The sequence below is a fragment of the Mustela nigripes genome, chromosome 3 (genome assembly GCF_022355385.1).
Source record: "Mustela nigripes isolate SB6536 chromosome 3, MUSNIG.SB6536, whole genome shotgun sequence".
NCBI classification, from domain to species: Eukaryota; Metazoa; Chordata; class Mammalia; order Carnivora; family Mustelidae; genus Mustela; species Mustela nigripes.
In genome coordinates this window covers 177,930,319-177,952,443 of record NC_081559.1, presented here as the reverse complement: position 1 = coordinate 177,952,443, position 22,125 = coordinate 177,930,319, and the positions used below count along the sequence as shown (strand labels likewise).

At 42.7% G+C, this 22,125-nt stretch overlaps 1 protein-coding gene across 4 annotated transcripts in view; it reads left to right on the top strand.

Annotated features, from left to right (window-relative positions):
- The window catches only part of ENPP2 (ectonucleotide pyrophosphatase/phosphodiesterase 2), a 106,885-nt gene that overhangs the window by 4,594 nt on the left and 80,166 nt on the right, over positions 1-22,125 (top strand). The gene's annotated exons all lie outside the window — the stretch shown is intronic.

Below are 22,125 nucleotides of genomic sequence, written 5' to 3'. Positions count from 1 at the left end.
GGGGGGGGGGGGGGGGAAGCAGGCTCCCTGCTGAGCAGAGAACCCGAGGCAGGACTCGATCCCAGGACCCTGAGATCATGACCTGAGCCAAAGGCAGCAGCCTAACCCACTGAGCCACCCAGGTGCCCTAAAATAATGTTAGGTTTTATTTTAAAAAGTATAGAATATAGAACATGGAGGGTGACAGTCATTCTCCTTTGTATTGTGCAGACCATATCAGAACTATTGTTTCTAGTTCTGGTTGATACATATTAATCCATTAGCATTTTTAAAGCATTTATTATGCACCAATCATTGTGCCAGATGCCAATGGTGCTAAAAAATATAGACTTGCTTTCATGGAGTTCAGAATATAGCAAAGGTACTAGAAGAATAAGCAGCTGATTCAAATCCAGTGTGATAATAGGGGAAACTTAGGTCCCTGTGGAACCACCTAACAAGGGATATTTAGTTCAGACTTTGTGGGACCAGGGTAGACTTTTTAGAGGAAGTGATGTTTAGGGTGAGTCGGCGTTCTCAAGGTGCAAGTGATGGAGAGAAGAGATTCCAAACATAGGAGACGGTGCCTTCAGTAGGCTGAACTAAGACAGGGGGACAGAGAGATGAGGGGGTGAGAGAGAGAGATAGCGGGGTGGGAGGGGCTGGGCCATCATGTAGCGCAGCTGTACTTGATCCCTGGGAGGGATTCGTTAAGAGAATCATTAACACTGTAAGCAAGGCGCAGTCTCGATCAGTTTTAAGTTTCGGAAAGATCATTCAGGCCGCAGAATGGACAATGGGCTGGAGGGATGGTTGAGGAGGGGGGGTGTTGTGATACCATAAACTAGAGAGGATGATGGCCCCAACCTCATGGCAGAGAGAAGAGGACAAGAGTGGACCGATTCAGAAGCTCTCAAGGAGACATTAAGCAGAGTGACCACCTGCGGGAGTGCTGTAAGAAGGTGGCCCAGGACCTCTGCCTGCCCAAGGGAAGACTTAGAGGGGTCTGATGTCTTTCCATCTTTCACTCTCATGTGGAAGGGCGATTAGTGTTGTGCTGGTGTCTCTGAGATGGCAGAGCTGGGCCAAATGGGTGGGAGATACAGGGAGATACATTTTAGCTCCATACAAGGAGGAATTTTCTAACAGACCTCTTCCAAGGCAACGAGCATTTTTGTCACAGGTATTTGAACAAAAACAGTAGGTAACTATTCTTGTCAACTGTATTGTCAAGAGGAGGCCGGGCTGGGTGGGCGCTGACATTTCTTTCCAACTCCGAGATTCCAGGGTTCTGTGTGTGAAGTTCCACTATCTCAGCCCGGCATTTAAGGGCCGGGGTGATCCGGGCCTTTGCGCGGCACCCATAGGTCCTGGTTTCCTTGAGCAGTCCTAGTGCTGGCCTGCTGTCTCCTGGTAGCTCTTGAGAATTCCCACATTCACTGTCCAAGGGTCTTAGCTGGAACAATGAATTTTCTGACCATTCATCCCCCTGCTTTAATATTCCTGCCTAGTCCCCTGGCATCCTGTTAGAAACCCTAGAAACGAAGCATACTGAACTATTTGTTACTCTCCAAGGAGACTCGGCATTTTGCTGTGTGTTTGTTTACTTTTGCCCTTTCCTATGTCAGGAACACCCCTCCTCTGCCCAACCTCTTTACCTCATTGAGAAGATACTTTTTTCATCAAGGCTTGACCTAAATCAAATGCTGAGTCCTTCATCAAGGCCTCCTTTAGCATCCTAGGCTGAATTATAGTGTTGAGTACCTAATTATTTTTATACGTACCTGGGCTCCTTCTGTTATCCCCTAAAAGTCCAGTACTGACATCTATGAAACATTCAGTAACCCTGGGGTATGAACGGTGTTAGGTCTAAGGCAAGAACCTTTCAGAAGGAAATTTCCACTTGTTAAAAAAGTCCTATTTTCATTTTATAAGGGAAACATGCATTTTGTAGGAAAAAGCTAAATAAGGAAATTATCCAGAAGAAAAAAAAATTGTCTACAGTCTCAGTACCTGGAGATAAGCATATGAACACATGGGTAAACACCCGCCTATGATTTTATGCACATTTAGTCTTAAAATCCTGCGAATCATTCTGTAGCCTGTTTTTCACTTAATAATATACCAAGAGTATTATCCCAAGACAGTATGTATTTTTCAAAAACATGATTTTTAATGAGTGCATTGTGTTCCATTCTGCTGTCTCATAACTTGTTTGACAAACTCCTCTTGGTGGACATCAGGCTATTTCTACTTTTTTGATAGCACAAATGATGTTATAATTATCCCCAAGACAGGTCCCCATGCACCCACATATCTATTCTATATGGGATGTTTATAATTTCTCTAATGACAAGATGGTTTATGACTAAAATAAGGATACTGAGTTGCTAAGAAAGTAAGATTTTTTTTTAAAAAGTTTAATTTTAAAAAATTTTTATAAAGATTTACATACTTATTTTAGAGATAGAGACAGAGAAAGCACAAGTACAGGGGGAGGGGCAGAGGGAGAAGGAGAGAGAGAATCTCCAGCAGACTCCCCACAGTGGCCCCCTGACATGGAACTTGATCTCATAAAACTGAGATCATGACCTTGAGATCATGAGCTGTGCCCATATCAAGAGTCAAGCACTCAACCGATGTAACTACCCAGGCTCCCCTGATTTTACTTTAAAAAACTTCATTCCTATTCCATGCTATATAGATATATAATATATAAGACATGTAAATTTATTTATTTATTTATTTTAAAGATTTTATTTATTTATTTATTTGTCAGAGAGAGAGAGAGAGAAGAGAGAGAGAGAGAGCACAGGCAGGCAGAATGGCAAGTAGAGGCAGAGAGAGAAGCAGGTTCCCCGCTAAGCAACAAGCCTGATGTGGGACTCGATCCCCAGAACCCTGGGATCATGACCTGAACTGAAGGCAGCGGCTTAACCAACTGAGCCACCCTGGCATCCCAAGATTTTAAAATTTTTATGTGATTATATATTTACTAACGTTTTAGAAAGATTTTTTTTAAATATTTTATTTATCTATTTGAGAGAGAGACAGTGAGAGAGAGCATGAGCGAGGAGAAGGTCAGAGAGAGAAGCAGACTCCCCATGGAGCTGGGAGCCCGATGCGGGACTCGATCCCAGGAATCCAGGATCATGACCTGAGCCGAAGGCAGTCGTCCAACCAACTGAGCCACCCAGGCGTCCCGAGCGTTTTAGAAAGATTTAATGAGAGCTTCTGATTTGGAGATGTGGTAACAGTTAGTAAGCTTGATGCAGAAGTGAGAGATAACCAATAAATACATTTTTTAAAGAACTGAGTTTGAAATCTAAAAACTTCAACATCTCTGTGAGTATCAGTGTGACAAATTTTTATTTTTATGCTAAATATAAGGAAAAATGATAACAAGTATGTTACAGGATAAAGATAATTCTCTAAAACGAAGGACACTACCTAATATTTTGTTGTCTGGGGAAGGTATATGGCCATGGCTTTAGATCCTTATTCTGAAGTAAATAATTTATCATCTTAGACACTCAGCAAACAGGTAGGTCTCCACTGTAGAGTGAAGTGTGTTCATCTGAGAAGCAGGCCTTGATTAGGAAACACTGTGAATCGGTTTGCTACTTCTTAACAAAATAAATGAAAGATGTTTTCATGGGTTGAATTGTGCCTTTCCTTTACCTCCCATGTGAAATCCTAACCCTTGAGTACCTAAGAATTTGACCTTATTTGGAGGTGAGAAATGGCTCACATGATTATGGAGGCCAAAAGTCCCAAGATCTGTTGTTTGCAAGCTGGAGAATCAGGAAAACTGGTGGTGTAATTTAGTTTGAGTACAAAGAATGGGAGGCTGATGGTATAAGTCCCAGTCTAAGTCCATCAGGGGCATAGATGTATGAGGGCAGAAGAAGAAGATGGATGTCCCCGCTTAAGCAAAAAGGGCAAATGTGCCCTTCCTCCACCTTTTTATCCTATTCAGGACCTCAGTGGATTGGGTGATGCATTGGTGAGGGTCATCTTTATTCGATTCGACCCAAATGCTAATCTCTTCCAAAAACATTCTCATAGACATACCCAGAAATATTTTTTACCAAGTATTGGGTCATCCCTTAGCCCAATCTAATTATCACATAAGACTAACCATCACAGGGTCTTCACAGAGGTAATCAAAGTAAAGTGAGATCAACAGGGTGAATCCTAATTCAATAGGACTGGTGTCCTTACATAAAGGGGAAATTTGATACAGAGATACACATAGAGACAAGAGGAAGGAAGAAACACAGGGAGAATATGGCCATCTATAAAGCCAAGAAGAGAGTCCTGGAACAGATCCCTCCCTCACAGCCCTTAGAAGGAACCCACCCCGCCCACACCTTGATTTTGGACTTCCAGCCTCCAGCACTGGGAGTTAATAAGTTTCCGTTACTGAAGCCATTTGGTATGTGATACTTTTGTTATGGCTTAATACAAGCTTAAATTAGTACAGATTTCATGAGCGCTTAATTCCTTGGCATGGTTTCAACTAGTAACACTCATTATTATTATTTTGCTCTTCAGTCACTGTTATTTATTTATTTATTTCTGAGATTCTGCTGTTATTTGCAGGAATGGTAGATGACAATGTTTTGCTTTTCTTAGTTAGCAAAGCATTTCCATATTCACAATCTTCTTTGACCCCGACCAAAGCACGAGAGATGATAATTCTTATATCTCTGTTTTAGGAATAGGAATTGGAGGTTCAGAGAGATTCAAGATTAGATGTGGTAGAGCTGAAACTCAAACATAGAACTTTTGATACTAAATACTTTGTTACTTTCACCTTCATGGGCATGTCAAATACCATCTTTTGTCTTAAAGTTTGAAAAGACATGGGTTGTGGCATGCTGAGTCATATTTCTCTCTCTCCCTCCCTCTTTTTTATTTCTAAATCCCCTGAGAAAGATTTTATAATCCTACTTGTTGGAAGATATCTGATGCCTAAAGGCACCTACTTCTCCCACGTCTTCATTATCAAATATTTATCAGGACTTGAGGCGCCTGTGTTTATGCGTGCAGAATATTTCTTCTCCACTCAGAAGCTTTGTTTACTGACAAACCGGGCTTTCTCAGTGCACAGTTTGATTGCTGACAAATCCAGTTGCAAAATTTGGACATGTTGGATATAATTGGGGTTTTCCATCATTAATACCGCTCAGATATTAATTCAACAGAGTGTCGTGAAGGGTGCCTCACAGTTTCCAGAAGCTGCTTGACTTTAATCAGCAGGAACAAATGCAAGATTATTGCACTTTTTCCTTGGGTGACCTAAGCTTGTTCTTGGCACCCGTGAGCGCAGAGCACTGGTTGTCTCATAGTGTTTCAGTGGCTTCTACCCAGGGGACTTATTAGTTTTGAACCTTGGGGATAATTCCATAAGAATGTAATTCTTTTCCTCCCTGAAGGAACAAAATGTTGCTTGTGTTGGGTTATTCTTGTTATGGGACAAGACCAGTGTCTTCCAAATTGTGGAATCATAGAGGTCCATAGGTAAGTTTGTCAGATTTAGGAAAAACAAGCAAACCAAAACAGGCCACAATAACAACAGAAAAACCCAAGATTCTCTGGTTAAACTTCAATTTTAAATAATCAATGAATGCCTTTTTACTGTGAACGTGTCCTCAATATTGCAAATACTAAAAGATGATGGTCTCCAGCAGCCCTACTTATAAAGTGATGTTAGGGATACAGTGTTGGTAATTTTTCAACATTTCAAAAAAGTCTATGAAAGTTATCCATTTACCCAAGTAAGGCTTCAGAAGTTCCTAACAATGTTAAATTTACTTGATTTTGAGGTTGGAATTTTTTTTGACCCAAGTTGAAAGCACTGGTCATCTCATGCTGAAACCATAATTATACTATCTTTTTTGATGAGTTGTTGTATGTTAGGGATCACGCAGAGCACATACATTATCTCTTGTAATCTTCAAAATCAGAGGCTGGCAAATTATAGCCCATAGGCCAAATCTGGTTGCTGCCTCTTTGGTAAATAAAATTTTCTTGGGACACAGCCAAACCCCTTTGTTTCTGGAGAGTCTGTGTGTGCTTTCACGCTTTAAGAGCAAGTTGGGTAGTTATGAGAAGGATCACTGCGTGGCCTGCAAGACTGAAGATATTATGATCTGGCCCTTTATAGACAAAGATTGCCCGCACCTGCTCAAAACCACCCTTTGAAGGACTTACTGATATTCTCATTTTTAGAATGAGAAAAAATGAAGGCCTCTAGGGGTTCAATAATTCAGCAATGTCTCTCAGCTCTTAGGAGTGCCTTCGACGTGAAGCGATGGAGGCTTCTCACAGCTCTTCGAATTCAAACAAAGGTCTGCTGAATTCCAAAACTTCCGCTCTTTCTACAGCTGATGTGAAGGCTGATTTTAGATTGTACCTGTCTTAAGTGGGCGTAACCATGCAGAATATGAGTTATGATTTGATAACAATTAAAGGCCATCCATCTCTGAGACCAGGAAGATGGGATGGGTAGTGGTTCAAGCACTCAGGCTCTGTTTATGCCCCTTCATTCTCTGTACATCTGCTTCTGCCCTCGTAATTTACAGATGATAATAGGACCTATAGGTGTGATTGTTACCCAGATTCAATGAGATGATGTCTAAGAAGAAATTAGCAGAGTGCATGTAATCCACACAACATGTTATTTTTAGTTCCAATGACTATTATTTCAAACTCAGGGTTAAAGAAGAGTTTGGGAAAGTTGGGAACATTTGCCATGGTTGGTGGACAGAACACCTCAACCAGGAAGCTTGCCTAGCATAGCTACCCCTGCGGGCTGGATAACAGTTAGGAAGGATGCTCTTCCAACTTCACTGGCACAGACGTCTTTGGTCTGAGCATGTTCTTGGCTGGCCATGTTTGCCTTGGGAAGGCGTGTTGTGAGATGTTACAGGATGTTCATCCCGAGTTCGCTGGATCCTAAACCCCTTATTACTATTACCCCCGATTATTTATAGTCTTACCATCCACTCCCAGTGGCTCTAAACTGACTAAAAATGTAGTCAGCCTGCCAGGGAATGACCTTCCTAAATAACACAAGACAAGCAATTTTCCTAAGAAACACCTCAATCTATAATTTGATCCTTAGGCAAAAACAAGGAAAATTTAAAAAAAAAAACAGTTTTTACCAGTATTCTCACCCTCCAAAGCAAATTTTCTGTGTGGAATCCCTAGGAATAAAATTTGTAAGTAGGATGTATTGAGCGTCTTAGAATAGCCTTGATCTGTTGAGGAGATGAGCAGATGAAGTTGTTCCCTGAGAAGGATGGGAGTCTCCGGCAGGCTTGAAAAGCCTGGAAAAGTTTTTGATGCTGTGTACAAACACTTTGGCTAGTCAATTTGAAGTAACTGAAGACACGGCTGAGGCTCCTGGAGGCCTTGTTCCAGTGAAGAGGCGTACGTGTGTGTGGACATCAGCAACATGGGTCTGGGGTTTCCCCAGCCTGTCTTGGGTGTGTGGGGACAGGGACAAGAAAGTGGCCATATTTTCTAAGGTTGAGCCTTAGAGAACTCCAGCCTCGGGGACCAGGCTGGGGAAGGACAGAAGGAGAAGGCCCCAGCCAACCCTGCCGCCATTTCACAGAAAGGGGCAGGGCTGAACATTGAACCTAGGTTCATGCCTGACTCTAAGAACTCTCTACTTTTCCCTAAATTATAACCAAAAGAAGAATCATACTTGCTCTCAGAATGTTTCCATTTGGCTGTGTTGGACTGCCATGAAGCAGCTTGAACTGCATGAAGGAAATCATTCATTCACCCCGTGTGGTCATCGATGAGGGGTGGGCCACACAGCGCGTGGAAGCGCAAATCACAGCTGTGATCACCACGACCTCGGGTGCTGAGGAAAGCCTTGTCAGGCTGGAGCTGACGTGATGCTGCCAGTCGGCATACCGTTCGAGTTCTTCACAATGCGTCCTTGAGTCCATAGGATGGGCCCTCATTAAAATGCAGGCCATGTGCCTCCCACTTGTGTATTCCTTTCATTCCTAAACAAACACCAGTCTAATAAAGAGGCAAGCGAGGCAATGCAGGACACAAGTCCGCCTGGGAATGCAGGTGTTTCCAAGACGTTAGGCTGCGTCTAGCCAGCTGCCGCTGCACCGTGAGCTCTGAATGTCCCCCGGCACTCTGGGATTCAAGGGTAGCATTGCCCGCCGTGCTAATTACACACGGGGACCCGCTGCCAAGCGAGGTTGCGTGGGCAGCCATCTCTCTATCTGTCTGGGGAATGCGGCCGGTCCAGAGGCAGGAGCTTCAGCTCAATCCTGGCAAACTTTCAGGAGGTGGTGGAGATGCAGTCCCCGTCCTCAAGACTCTTTTGGTTCAGGGAGAATTTTGGACAGAACGAACACAACAGAGAGGGCAAGGTGCGGTGGAGAGATCAGGGACTTTGAGCCATTCAGACGAGGTGTAAATCCTTTCCCCACCACTCGTAAAATAGGATTCGATGATAGAAGGTTATGCGATCATATAAGGTCATTATATAGTACCTTCGCGGGTGGTTAATTATTATAATCATTGTTATATCTATTATTGTCATTATCAGAATATGGCAGATTCTTGTTTTTTTTTAATTTTTTTATTTTTGGCAGATTCTTGTTTTAACAAGGATGACTTTTGGATGACTTTTGGCAAATTACTCAAACTCTTCATCTGTAAAATCAGATAATCTGAATGGCTTTATTTGTGTGGTTCCAGGGCTGGCTGTGGTCTCGCATCATTCCCACCATCCTGTTTTATCCTTTACTCAGAGCTCTTAACACTAATTGACATATTTGTATATTTTATGTCTTTTCCGTCCAACAAAATATAAGCTCCTCAAGCAGGCTTTCGGGTTCTTTTCTTAATTGCTGGTGCCTTTTCTGCCTAAAAGAGTATTTGCTGCCTAAATGGATGAACGAGCGAGAGCGTGCTGACCCCTATGTTAAATGTTTGGCCCATGGTTTGCTCCCGGTAGGGGTGACTGCGCTCGGGGCCATTATTATGATTAGAATGTGTTGTGTGCAGTGAGAGGAACCAATACACAGAGTTTGCTCCCAGCTCCGTCAGGCGGCGATCTTTGGCCTTAGCGCTGGCATCTCATCAACGGTGTTGTCATTGGGTAAAACAACTGGGTCATTGTCAATAGTAAGGTCACATGAGATTAACTGCAAAAATAAGAGTTAGAGCATTTTGGTCAATTCTCAGGAAGAAGGGGAAGCAGCAGCCGAAAGGGAGAGCACACTGGGAAAAGGAGAAAACGGCATCTTTTGCAAAGTGCTCTGTGACCTGAGGCCTTCGGCTACATAGCTGTGACGGAGCTCCGCCAACTCCAAACCTTGAAGGCATGCAAAACCAGCTGCCTCGGTCAGGGGACCGAGAGCATCGGTAGAATCGTTCCAACCAGCAGTTGGTGCCAAAATGAGAAACTGTTCTTTACAGAGTCTGTTCTGTATCTGAACTTAAAAAAAAAAAAAAAAAAAAAAAAGAAGACTTATTTATTTTAGAGAGAGATAGAGAGAAAGAGTGGCAGGGAAGGGGCAGAAGAAGAGAGGAAATCTCAAGCAGACTCCCCACTGAGCACAGAGCCAGATGCAGAGCTCAATCCCACGACCCTGAGATATGACCTGAGCTGAAATCAAGAGTCCAATGGTTAACTGACTGAGCCACCCAGGCGCCCCTGTATCTGAACTCTTAAAGATACCAAGAGAAAACCCCCTCAACTGCCCTCTACATGTGAGGTTGGATGACTTTTTTTTTTTTTTAAAGTAATAAACTCAATATATCAAAGCACAGTAGACTATGTTCTATATTAACTAGAAGGTTAATAGAAGTTCTTAGAAGCTAGACTCTGGTTACACAGACCTGAGTTTGAGTGAATTTGCATGAACTTGGGCAAATCCCTTCAACTTCTATGAGCCTCTGTCAAAAAGAGAAATCAATATGTACTTTGCAAGACTGTTGAGAGAATCTCTGAGCCATGTCTGGCATATTCTAAGTGCTCAATAGATGGTAGCTATTATAATTAACAATTAATGTCACAAGGACCTTTTAACTTAATCCCCCCAACAACTCTGTGAGGGAGGGGTTGGTATCACTCCCATTTTACATATTTGGAAGCAGAGGTCTAGTGAGGTATCCTAACTCAGGCCACACAGCTAGTGAACATCTGAGTTATGACCTTAACCAAGCCTGACAGCCCAGTATTTTAGAAATTACCAAGTTGTATAACATCTCTCATTAGAGCCCCTGAAGTTTAGTGGGATGCTGTAAAGTTCAGAACGTCTGCATTCTCTTGCATAATGCTCTATTGGAAAGCTGAGGTCATTGTATTTCAACTTTGCAGTGGCCCTCTGTTTACAGAGTATTATAAGAGACCTGTAAGGCTAGGAGAAGAGGTATAAGGTCAGCTCATTTTATGCCTATATTTTAGATCTACCCAGAGCGGATTGCTTTATCTCTTACTTAAGTCCATCAAATGGTTCTTCCCTCACTTTATCTAGATTTTTGTTCAGATGTCCTCTCTGCAGAGAGGCCTCATTACCATCCAATTGAAAATAGCTGCCCCCTTTCCTTTTTGTTCTCTGCTCAGCTTTGTTTTCCTTATCACTTATCAACTATCTGGCATTATGATACATTTCTTCTCCCGCTAGAGTGTGGGATCTTGGGGAAGAGGCTTTGTCCTGTTCCTTTTGTGTCCTTAATGCCTGATGCATATTAAGGGCTCAATAAAAGTTTAAATAAGCTAATGAATGAGTGAATTAATGAGGGGATTGGGTAACATGGACTCCTCATCATCCTACTAAAGCCTTTCTCAAGTACTGAAACGACCTCCAAAGTAAACCCAATCCAGATGGGAGTCCAGGCTGTGCCAGGCTCAGCTGAACTTCTCTCTCCTGGATTGGGGAGTAATTGCCTTTGAAAGGAACCCAAGGTATAATGAGGTCATTGAGAGCTGTGGTCAAGCATCGCCTTCCACAGAACCTGCAGGTAACAAAAACTCCCAGCTCTCTTTTACAAAAATTGTTATCGGAGGAAAAGCCAAAAGGGCAGGAAGATGGATTGTGTCCCATTCTGCCATTCAGATATCCTGTGCAGAAAGACAATCTCAGGAGTATAATTGGCAGAATATGTAAATTGCATCTATAATGCCTCCAACAAAAAATCTGCAAGACGAGAGGGCTCCCTGGGAGTGGAGTGGAACAGAGATGGAATGAGCCAGTTCTCAGTGTCCCCCTAACATACCCGTTGCATACCTCTGTGACAGAACTCACCAGAGTGTGCTTAACAACCTGTTGACTTCCACATCTCCCAGTCAAAACATGTTTTTTATGTCAATATCCCCATAGCCCTGGCATAGCGTACACTCGCGATAACCGTTAGCTTATGTTGTAGTGAGTGCTTGTGAAATCTGCCTTGAATCAATGTTATATGAATTTGTAAAACTCTGGATTCTCAAAGTTGAGGGCAATTGTCTGACAATGATGGGCCTTTTCTCTAATCTCCTGGGAACCTTGAAATGACATGGTTTTGATGCCCACAGTTATGGTCAGTCACTTCCTCACTTCCAACCAATTTTTTTGGGGGGGGGGGTGAGAACTAAGTCAGCCTAGAATAGAATTTAATCTGTGGCTTCTGATATGTTCTGAATCCGGAGACATTATCAAGTATTAAGACTTATCAAACATTCATCAGATTCTCTACTTTGAATAAACTCATGTTTCTCCCAGCAAATAGTTAATGTTCCCATCCCTTCTAGATTTTCCCAGTTTTGTAATCCTCATTAGGAAATCATGGAGAACAGAGGAGTCCCCCATTTAACTGATACTTGAACTCGGGCAGGTCTCCTGATATACTTGAGCTTGTTTTCTCATATACTAACAATACCAATACCGTGAAAGTTTTAAAGAAGGTTACAGAAGGCAATACATATGTATATAAATGTCTCTAGTATGTTGTCTGGCAAAGAGCAGACCTAGGAAATTACTAGCTATCACTTAAGGAGCGTCTGGTCCATGCCAGGGGTGGTATCATGCATACATACTTGCTTTCCCCTTTCCCTCCACCTTGTCTGAGCTGCCATGATCTCTCCCAGTCAAAGGTATGTTAACTCTGTGATCTTGCCTATGAGTAGACTTCTGGTTTTCCTGATCACAAAGTAGAAAGAGTGAGCGGGCCTTGGTTCTTCTCATAGGGCTTTTTTTTTTTTTTTTTAATTGTTAAAGTTAAAAATTTAATTAATTTTTAAATTAAAAAAATGCCTTGACATATAACATTATATAGTTTCAGGTGTCCAACAGAATGATTCTCTATTGGTATGCATTGCAAAATGATCACCCCAATAAGTTTAGTTAATATCTGTCAGCAAACATAGCTAGAGAATTCTTTTGGTTGAGACGAGAACTTTTAAGGTCTACCTTTTTGTTGACTTTCAGATATGCGATACAGTATTATTATTGTCACTATGCTGTGTATTATATCCCTATGACTTATGTGTTTTGTATCTAGAAGTTTGTACTTTTTGACCCCCTTCACCCATTTTGCCTACTCCTTGTCCCCCGCCTCTGGGTGTATGAGCTTTTTTTAGAGTCCAGCCATTAAGTGAGTTCATTCCGTGTTTGTCTTTTCTGTCTGACTTATTTCAGTGAGCATAACGTCCTCAAGGGCCGTCCATGTTGTTCCAAGACATTGTTCTTGAATTCCCACAGCTGTCCCACAAACTCTGATTACAGTGTGTTGCCATTAAGATCCAAGCCCCTTGAGATCTGTAGGCGAGAACTGGGTTTTCATTTTATTTTAAAGTAAAAAGGAAACAGGGAACTTGATTAAAGTATTATGACCGAGACTGAAGTAGTCCGAAAGAGATCCTCCTATTTTTAGGAATGTGAAGGGTTTCATCACACACAGGGGCTGGTTTAAATAGGTCCACACCACGACTCAAATGCTTGTCCCTGTTAATTGAAAGGTTTGGAGGGTAACTGAGGTGACTCTGTACACAGCTTGGAAGGCACTGACCTGAGAGCTGAAGGTCAGGGTTAATGTTCCTTTCCTGTGGGTCCAGATGCTTTGGAATTTGCTTCACTGCAGGGATAATCTCACTAGCTCTCTCTGTCTCTCTCTCTCTTTTTTTAAGCAGCATTTTTTGAGATATAATTCATAAACCATTCAAACCAATCCTTTTGAACTGTACATTTCAGTGGTTTTTATTACTTTCATGGAGATATGCAAACATCATCACTGTGTAATTTTAGAATGTTTTCATCACCCCCAAACAAAACTTCGTACCCAAAGCAGTCATTCCGACATCACTGGACAACCACTAATCTACTTTCTTTCTTTATGGGCTTGTCTATTCTGGATGTTTTATATAAATGAAACAATACAATATGTGGCCTTTGTGTTTAGTTTTTTTGTGCCCGATTTTCTTTCCAAGTTCATTCATATTATAATGTGTTTTGGGACTTCATTCCCTTCTATTGCTGAATAACATTTAATTGTATTGATATACTTAAGTTTAGTTATCCATTCATGAATTGATAATTCTGCTATGAACATTTGTCTACAAGGTTTTATATGAGCATATGTTTTCATTTCTCTAGTGTATACCTAGGAGTGGAATTGCTGGGTCATATGGGCACTCCATGTTTAACATTTTGAGGAACTACCAAACTGTTTTCCAAAGTGGCTACACTATTTTACAATCCTATCAATAATATATTAGGGTTCCAATTATTGTCACATCCTTTCCAACACTTGTTATTGCATGTTTTTAATTTTAGCCACCCTAGTTGGTGTGAAGTAGTATTTTATGGTTGTTTTAACTTGTATTTCCCTAATGACTAATGTTGTTGAACATCTTTTCTTGTACTCATTGTCCATTTATATGTCTTCTTTCTAGAAATGTCTATTCCAGTCCATTAAAAAATGTGGGTTATGTGTTTTTTTTTAACTGCTGAGTTGCAAGAGTTCTTTGTATATTCTGGGTATTAGCCCCTTAGTAGATGTATGATTTGCAAATATTTTCTCCCATGCTGTGGACCACCTTTTTCATGTTCTTGCTATCTTGACAATAATGTCATCCAATCTATGAACATGGATGTCTTCCCATTTATTTAGGTCTTCCACAATGTATTACAGTGACATTCTCTAGTTTTCAGTTTACAAATCTAATACTTCTTCTGTTAAATTGATTCATAGTAGTTTATACCTTCTGATCCTGCTATGAGTGCAATTGTCTTCTTAACTTTATTTTAGATTGTCCATTGCTAGTGTACAGAAACACAAGTGATTTTTCAAAGTATTTAGCTTGTATCATGCAACTTTTCAGAATTTAGCTATTTGAAGAGTTTTAAAAATAGATTCATTAAGATTTCTACATACAAGTTCATGTTGTCTTGTGAATAGAGATAGCTGTATTTGTTCCTTTCCAAGTGGAATGCCCTTTGTTTGTTTTCTTGCCTAATTGCTCTGGCTAGAAGTGCAGTGTTGACTAGAAGTGGTGAGAAAAGATATCCTCGTCTTGTTCTGGGTCTTGGAGGGAAAGCATTCAGTCTTTCAGCATTAAGTATGATGTTGGCTGTAGGTTTTCACAGAAATCTTTTCTCAGGCGGAGGAAATTCCCTTCTGGTCCGAGTTGGTTGGATGTTACTAGCTCTTGTTTGCTTGCAGGGGAAATCACAGAAAGAGCAGTTTTGCTTCCTCTCCAAGAGGGTACCATTGTGCTGCTAAGCATGTGATGATACCATTCCAGTAGCAAGCATAAACTTCCTTTGAGGTTTGTGTTCAAACAAATTTCTTGAGTTGAAGCTCAAATTCTTGGGGCTTTCCAATCGAGTGGAGGCTCTTTGTTATTGTAATTCAAACTCATGCCTTCAAGGCTGTCCCCAGGTTCACCCCACCTTCTGCCAAATAAAAGCCGCTCATTTTCTCTTGAGGTCAGAGAGAATGTGACAAGGCTGGTTTGTAACATTTCCAACTTTAAGCTCCATATCGTCTCTCGAAAAGTAAAGGAATTTTCCTAGAACCTGTGTCACAACTAAGCACCTATTACGTGCTCAGATCTTTGCTGACTGCTGAGAATATGATAACAGATGTACTCGTTAGCCTCCTATATGCAATAATAGCTAATATTTGTACATTTTCTATGTTTCAAGCAGTGTTTCAAACATACTTGCTTAATATGCATTCTTACCAGTTCGTCTTCACATCAGCTCCGTGTTGTAAGAACTCACGTTATTTTTGTTAATAACCCATAGCCTTGGGAAAGTCTATGAGTCGACTGAGATTTGGGTGAGCACTATGGAAAGAGGAGGACTTCAGAGCTGAAAAATGGCATGAGGAGTTGTGTGGAAATTAGCTCGAACTTGGAGACGGGGAGGCGGCTGGTGGGACAGGATCCTGGCTCCCCCCACTTAACGCGGAGCAGCTCCCAATTTAGATGTTACTATTCATTTTGAGATTTTATTTGAAAATAAGGTTTTTATGCTTAAAAATGTTACAAAGGACTACATTCACCCAAGAGTTCTGCTTTATAGATGCAGAAACATGGGCTTAAAGTGACCCAGGTAGTAGTTAGTGATGAGGGAGCACGAGGCTGGCTGAAGACAAAGCAAAAGCTGGAGCCTTGTAACCCCACACCCCATCCGCTTCCCCTCTGTCATATGTGTAGCATCCCTCAGGCAGCCCTGACTGCCATGAACAATAAGCAAATAGTTAACTTGCAGAGCTCACAATCCGGCTAGACAGGAGTCTCCCTTGGCTTAGAAATGTCCTAAATCTTACTAACAAAGATGATTGATAGCAGGATTGTGACACCCCACCAAAAAGTCACCCAACTATCTTAATGTTAATGGCTGGTCTAAAGACAACATTGATCCAGCAGCAAGGGCAAGGCCTCCGGCAGGCCTGGGACATCCTGGCACCTTGTAGGCCCTCTTTAGCATATGAAAGCTCCGTAGAAACCCCCCTTTTCCTTCACCTCCCCCCAACCGCAGGGTACATAACCTGCCATCCCTCACAACCCAGGGCAGCAGCTCTTCCTGCCCACGGGTCTTGTCCCCGTGTTTTAATAAACCATCATTTTGCACCAAAGATGTCTCAAGAATTCTTTCTTGGTTATCGGCTCCGGACCTCAGCCCACCGAACCTCACCTAGGTTCTAGAACTTTATCAGTTAGTAAGAGAGCAAGGGTTGAAGTTTGGTTGAAGTTCATTTGAAGTTCCAATTCAAAGTTCTTGACACCAAGTACTTCCTTCAACAAACGTTTATTGTCTGCCTGTTATATCCCAGGAAAGATGCAAAGCGCTGTGGAGTACAAGGATGACTGGTCCCTGAGTTCAAAGAGATCCCAAGGGACAGAGAGGCCTCAAAAGGGATTTATCAGCAATCAGGGAGCAGAGCTGAAGAGTCCATTGGTCTGTATAGGAGAGGCAAAATCACGGAGGGTTTTGCAGAGGAATGACCCCTGACCTGAATTTTCATGAATATGTTGGAGTTTGCCAGGGAGATTTGGTGGAGAAGGGCATTCTAGACCAAAGCAACAATCTATATTAAAGAATGGATGTGCGAGAGGGCATACCTTAATCGAGGAACAGCAAATCTTCCTCCAGTTAAACAAACTTAACATTTACTAAACATTCTTCTGTGCTGGGCATTGAGCTAGGCAATTTGCCCAGATTATTCCAGGTAATTCTCTTAGGAATCCTATGAGCTGGATACAGATGAGAAAACAGAGTCTTAGGGTGGAGAAGCAGTTCGCCAAAGGTAATGTAAGGTCTCACAGTTAAACAGTAGTAGAGCTGGGATCTGACTCCGGGGAACTTAATTTTGGATTTAGAATCCTATTTGCCTTGCCAAGGACTTTGGATTTTATGCTTTAGGTCAGTGGTTCTCAAACTTGCAGCAGAAACACATGGCGGGGGGGCTGTTAACACAGAGTGGTGGCTCTACCCACTGCAACCCCCTGAATTTCTGATTAGGTAGACGTGAGGTAGGACCTAAGGATTTGCACCTTTCCAGGTGACCCCGGCTCTGCTGGCCCAGGGATCGCACTTGGAGAACTGCTGCAGATTTTGAGATTGGGAGGAAAATCAGCAGATCTGCATTTTATGCCAGCTTCTCTGGGCACTAAATGGGAATGAATTAAAAGAGGCTTAATTAATGACCACAACTTGGGTCACCTGGTTGGTACAGTGGGTTAAGCGGCAGACTCTAGGCTTCAGCTCACGTGGTGATCTCAGGGTCAAAAGCTACCTGCGGCTTTGCACTCAGCATGGAGCCCGCTTGAGATTCTCTCCTTCTCCCTCTGCTCCTCCTGCTCATGCTCTCTTTTTCAAACAAATAAATAAATCTTATATATAAAAAAAGAGAGGTCTCAAAGAAAGGGTGTTTGGAGGGGACAGAAGATGCAAACAGGTAGAACCATTTGCATGAGACAAACTGCCCATGTGTGTCCCAAAGAATGAAGATGAGGGGAGCATCTAAAATATTCACATGGGAAGACCATTTAGATATTAGTAACGCTCAGCCAGCTCTGAGAAAGGATGGTAATAGCTGGAATCAATATCTAGAACCCATAGACTTGGTGTCTGATGATAAGGAACAAGCGACGGAGGGATTGCAGGAGGTTTTCATGAGAAGGAGTGAACTTGGGAGGTGAGCCCCTTGCCTGGGCAGCTGCATTCTGCATGTGTAGAGTCGAGGCCCTCATGTGGTGTAACAGAGGGAAGTCATGCGAGGGTGGGAGAGGGAATGAAGCTGGCTTAGGTGACCCGGGTTCTAGACCTGTCTTGGAGATGTCCCTTAATTTTGGATCTTCCATTTCTTCATCTGCAAGTGGAACGGGCAGCAGCTTTGCAGCCTGCTGGGGTGAGAGATGGGAAGGCAAAGGATGAGCCTTTAGCTCGGGGGTGGACGTCTTTTCTGCAGTTGCACGCGCGGCCATACGTGCAGCGTGTTCCACAGCGCTCCGTACAGAGCCGACACGCCCACAGAACCTCGCTCGAGCTCCTGCACACGCAGGGGAGCCATTTCGCCCACCTGTTACGTCCTTCCTCCACGTACCTGGAAATTGAGCATGCGGCTTTGAGAGTAGCTGAGAACAAGTAGACAAACTGACTTCTACGTTTTAAAGTGTTTGTATTATGAGCTAGAGCTAGCAACGGACTGGAGTGTTCCTGGCAGCAGTTCCTTTTGAATCTCAGCCATGAATGCGTGTATCTTCAGTATTTCAAGTCCAAGGTAACTTGAATGCAACTGCCTTAGGTGATTTTTTACAATTAGGGACAAAGGTGTTAAAGCTATTAGCCATATCCCTTCATTTGAACTAATTCTGGAGTGTTAGCAAGCGGGTGCGTATCTCCACGTCTGTTTTCTAATCCAGTTAGCACCGAAGGAGTGACTTTCCTGAGCGCTCTGTGTACCTGGTCATCACCATCCAATTCCAGCTTAATTCGCTCGGGAGTCACACTTCACACCTTCCTGCGCCTTGTTCCTTGAACCCAGTTCGTTGACGGGTCTTTCCCTAATTCTCCCAGTGTTCTCCGTCCCCATCGCTACGACCTGGCTTGGTGCCAGTTGTCACTAGCTCTGTCACTCCCACCTGATTGATGGGATCTGCCCTTGACTCCCTCCACTTCCTGTCTACATTGTACAGAGATTTGTCCTTCAAATCTGGGTAAATCACCTTCATAAGCCCTTCTATGGTTTTCCATTGCTCGTAGGGCCAGGCAATAACACCCCACATGACAGATGAAGCCCCACCGAGCTGGCCCCTGCTAACCCCTTGGTCCTTGCGCGCTACCCTCACTTGTGTTTTGCAGCTCTAGTCGACCAGCTGTCTTTCCGTATCATGGGTGCGCTGGCCCTCCACCCTATACAGAAGCTTTGCTCATGCTGTATGCTCTGTCTAGTATCTTCTCCTCTCTTACCTCATTGGTCCCACTTACCCTGCACATCTCCACCCCACTGATACCCCACAAAGTCTTCCATGAGCCTCCTAACTAGATCAATGCAAAATTGTATGCTCTCATAGCCAAATTTACCTCTGCATTTCTACAGGTAGCCAGGTGCAACTTTGCTTTTATTTCTGTGTCTGTTTGATTGATTTTAGGGGGCTCAGGGGGCAATGCTTGGTTCAGCTCCCCATATACCCCTAGTGCTCAGAACAGTGCTTGGCATGCCGTGGAAACTAATGAATATTTGTGCAATGAATGAAGATTCTTAGAGGAAAGAGATTGTTCTGGTGTGTGTGCAGTGGAGGGGGGGGGCATATGCTTAGATTCCATTGGAAATAAGTATCATGCAGAGAGATTTACTATATAAATTGTGGTCATTGAAAGATGTGCCAGTGTTGATTTCAGCTTTCAATGGTGTAATAACTAATAACATAAGTCCTTTTCGCATTTGAATAGATGTATGTTATTTCTCCACTGAAGAACCCCCTGGGGCCATAGATTACCCATAAAACCTTGCATCGGTGGTTTAGAATCTTAAGTGGTGTCTGCTTTGTACACATCTGCTGTCCCGACTTGTGGGAGCAATTGTGCGCGCTCGCTCCTCCATTAGCCACCATAATTTTTTGCTCAATTTAGATTGGTAAACCCCTTTCGCAAAGACTGCTATCCTGTTTTTCTCCTGAATTTTCTAACAGCCGGCAACCACAGCAGAATTTAAAAGCAAGACTCAGCTCAGAGAGTTTTAAATTAAAATAGGGAGAAGACACGTGGCTGCTCTTTTCGTACTTTCTGAGCATATGTTCTGTATTTATGCCAAGAGATACCGCTGAAAAATCAGGTGGTTAGTAACTGCCCAACACCGACCTCTAAGGGAATTCCAGGAATAGGGTCAAGCTGCAGTCAAGATGCCATGATGCAGTTAATTCTGCATCACGAGAAAGTGGATGTCGATAAAGGCTGAATCAGTTCATGAACATTCCGTAATTACCGCAGGAGGTTAGAATGACAACCTTCAATTATGTATCTTTCGAATCTCACTACGAACCTCAAGCCCTCTTACCTTCATCAGGGCTCTGGAACAAGGATTCACAGAACCATTTCATGAAAGATAGACTGTGCGTTAGTTAGTATAAATGCAACTACTGTATCGCGATCAGGCAACACACACACTGCGGCTTTGTGCCACCAGCAAAGTAAATAAAATTCTGTTCTGCTGCTTACAGTTTGGAGATGATTCCCATGGAGGAACAGCCATGGTGTGTCATGAAGAACTCTCGACTTTTATGTCCACTTAATAGGGAATGAATGCTTTTCATCATGTATGAAAATTACATTAGGAAGGAGACCAAGCAATTCAACACACAGGACATAAACCTATTAACGCAGAATAATTTATTACAATGCTCTGGGCTCTCAATGTGTTTCTGACATCCCTTGTGTCAGAAAAACCTACTGCAAAGTTCTTGTCTGACCTCTAGAATCCTCATTTCTTTGCCTTGCCCCCTACACCCATAGGGGTGAATCCAAATCTTGGGGAGCAGGCCACAAATCCTGGCCTGATTCTAATGCCCAATAAAGCTCGAGAACCACAGAGTGATTACTAAGGCCTGAGTCTGTAGCAAGATTTGTTATAGTTCTGGGTTTTGTTTTTTTTTTTTCTGCCAGGGGGCAGTGTTCTCTGACATATGGCTGGATTGATAAACCATTCTGGAAGTTAATTTGAGTCTTTCTTTTACACTTCCTTGTTTACTGACCCAGCCACGGGGGGCGTTATTCCAGAATCTGAAAACTACCAGATTAGGTAGACTTTCTTGATTGGGTTGTGTTAACAGAAGGTTTGGGACCACATTGCAGTCACTTGGTTGAGTTTCTAGACCTACGGTATGCTTTTCCAGATTTTTTTGGTTTTCTGTTTTTGATAATGAAAGGTAATTGTATTTTGTAGTCGATTGTAGTCGATTGTAATTGTATTTGTAGCCTGAGGTGGGGACTTCGGTCATCCCCCGAGAGGTAATTCATCATGATGTCTTGTAATAAAATTCTGTTTAACTCTGTATGGTTAGATGGGGTGTGTGTGTGTGTGTGTGTGTGTGCGCGCGCGCGCGCGCATGCACACATGCACATGTGAATATGTGTGTTTTAATGGGTTCCGTGTGCACAATGACCTGAAGACAAAACTCCTTGACAGAACGGTTGATGGAAATAATGCCTGAGCTCAGTCCTCTTAGATAATTGGTAACAAGTGCTGTACAGAAGCCAATTATGGATCGACTATTACACTTAAGGCTTTTTTCTCTGCACAGCTTCACTGTATGTCAAAAAAAAAAATTAATGGACGATGCTCAGCTTCTGAGTCTTTTTTTCCCCCCTCAAGAGGAGGCTTCATTATCCTCAAGCTGGGTTTCTATAATCAAATGTCAGACAGAATCTGAAGTTGTTGGCAAGGGCCAGAGAGGTTGGAGAGAAGGGGAAGCAGGGTTTTAGGGGAACATTCAGAACACCATTGGCATACAATACGAGGCAATCCCAGGTTTGCCTTGAGCTTTTCCTTTTCGGTGTATCATTTTCTGCTGTAAAAAGCAAGGCTGCACCTTGAACTCGAACCTGAGGAGTAGAGGACTCTTACAGGGGTCGAACATCGTTCCTAAGCCTTGCTCAATACCCGACTCCAAATCATTTCAGTATGGCACCGAAAATAAAGCAAGGGACTTCTGGAGAAAAATCCACAAGCCTGCCCTCTCTGTGAGAGTACAAAGCTGAACGGATTCTAAAAAGGCAACTTGAAGTTTGGCAGTGTGTTTTCCTTTTCTCAATTAGCTGTTACTGAATTCTAGAATATATAATGAAACCCAGGCCGACTGTGCAACCCGCTGTAAACAAGGTCTTGCTTTTGTGCTCTCGTGTTTGATTTGAGCAGAGCTACTGCCCGGTTCACAATCTGTTGCATGCTAAGTGCTGTATTTGTTAATGTACACACATGCCCTCAGCCGAGATTGATGGTCCCCCCGCCCCGCCCCCCCGGGCGCAAGGGAAACTGAAGGCAAGCCTTCTTCCCTCCTCTGAATCCTAAAAGCAGACAATATTTAAATAACTTTCAGATTTAGAGACCTTGATTTCTTTCAGAAGCCTTCTGGTTGCCAAATGCTTCCTAAAGAAACTTAACATTTTG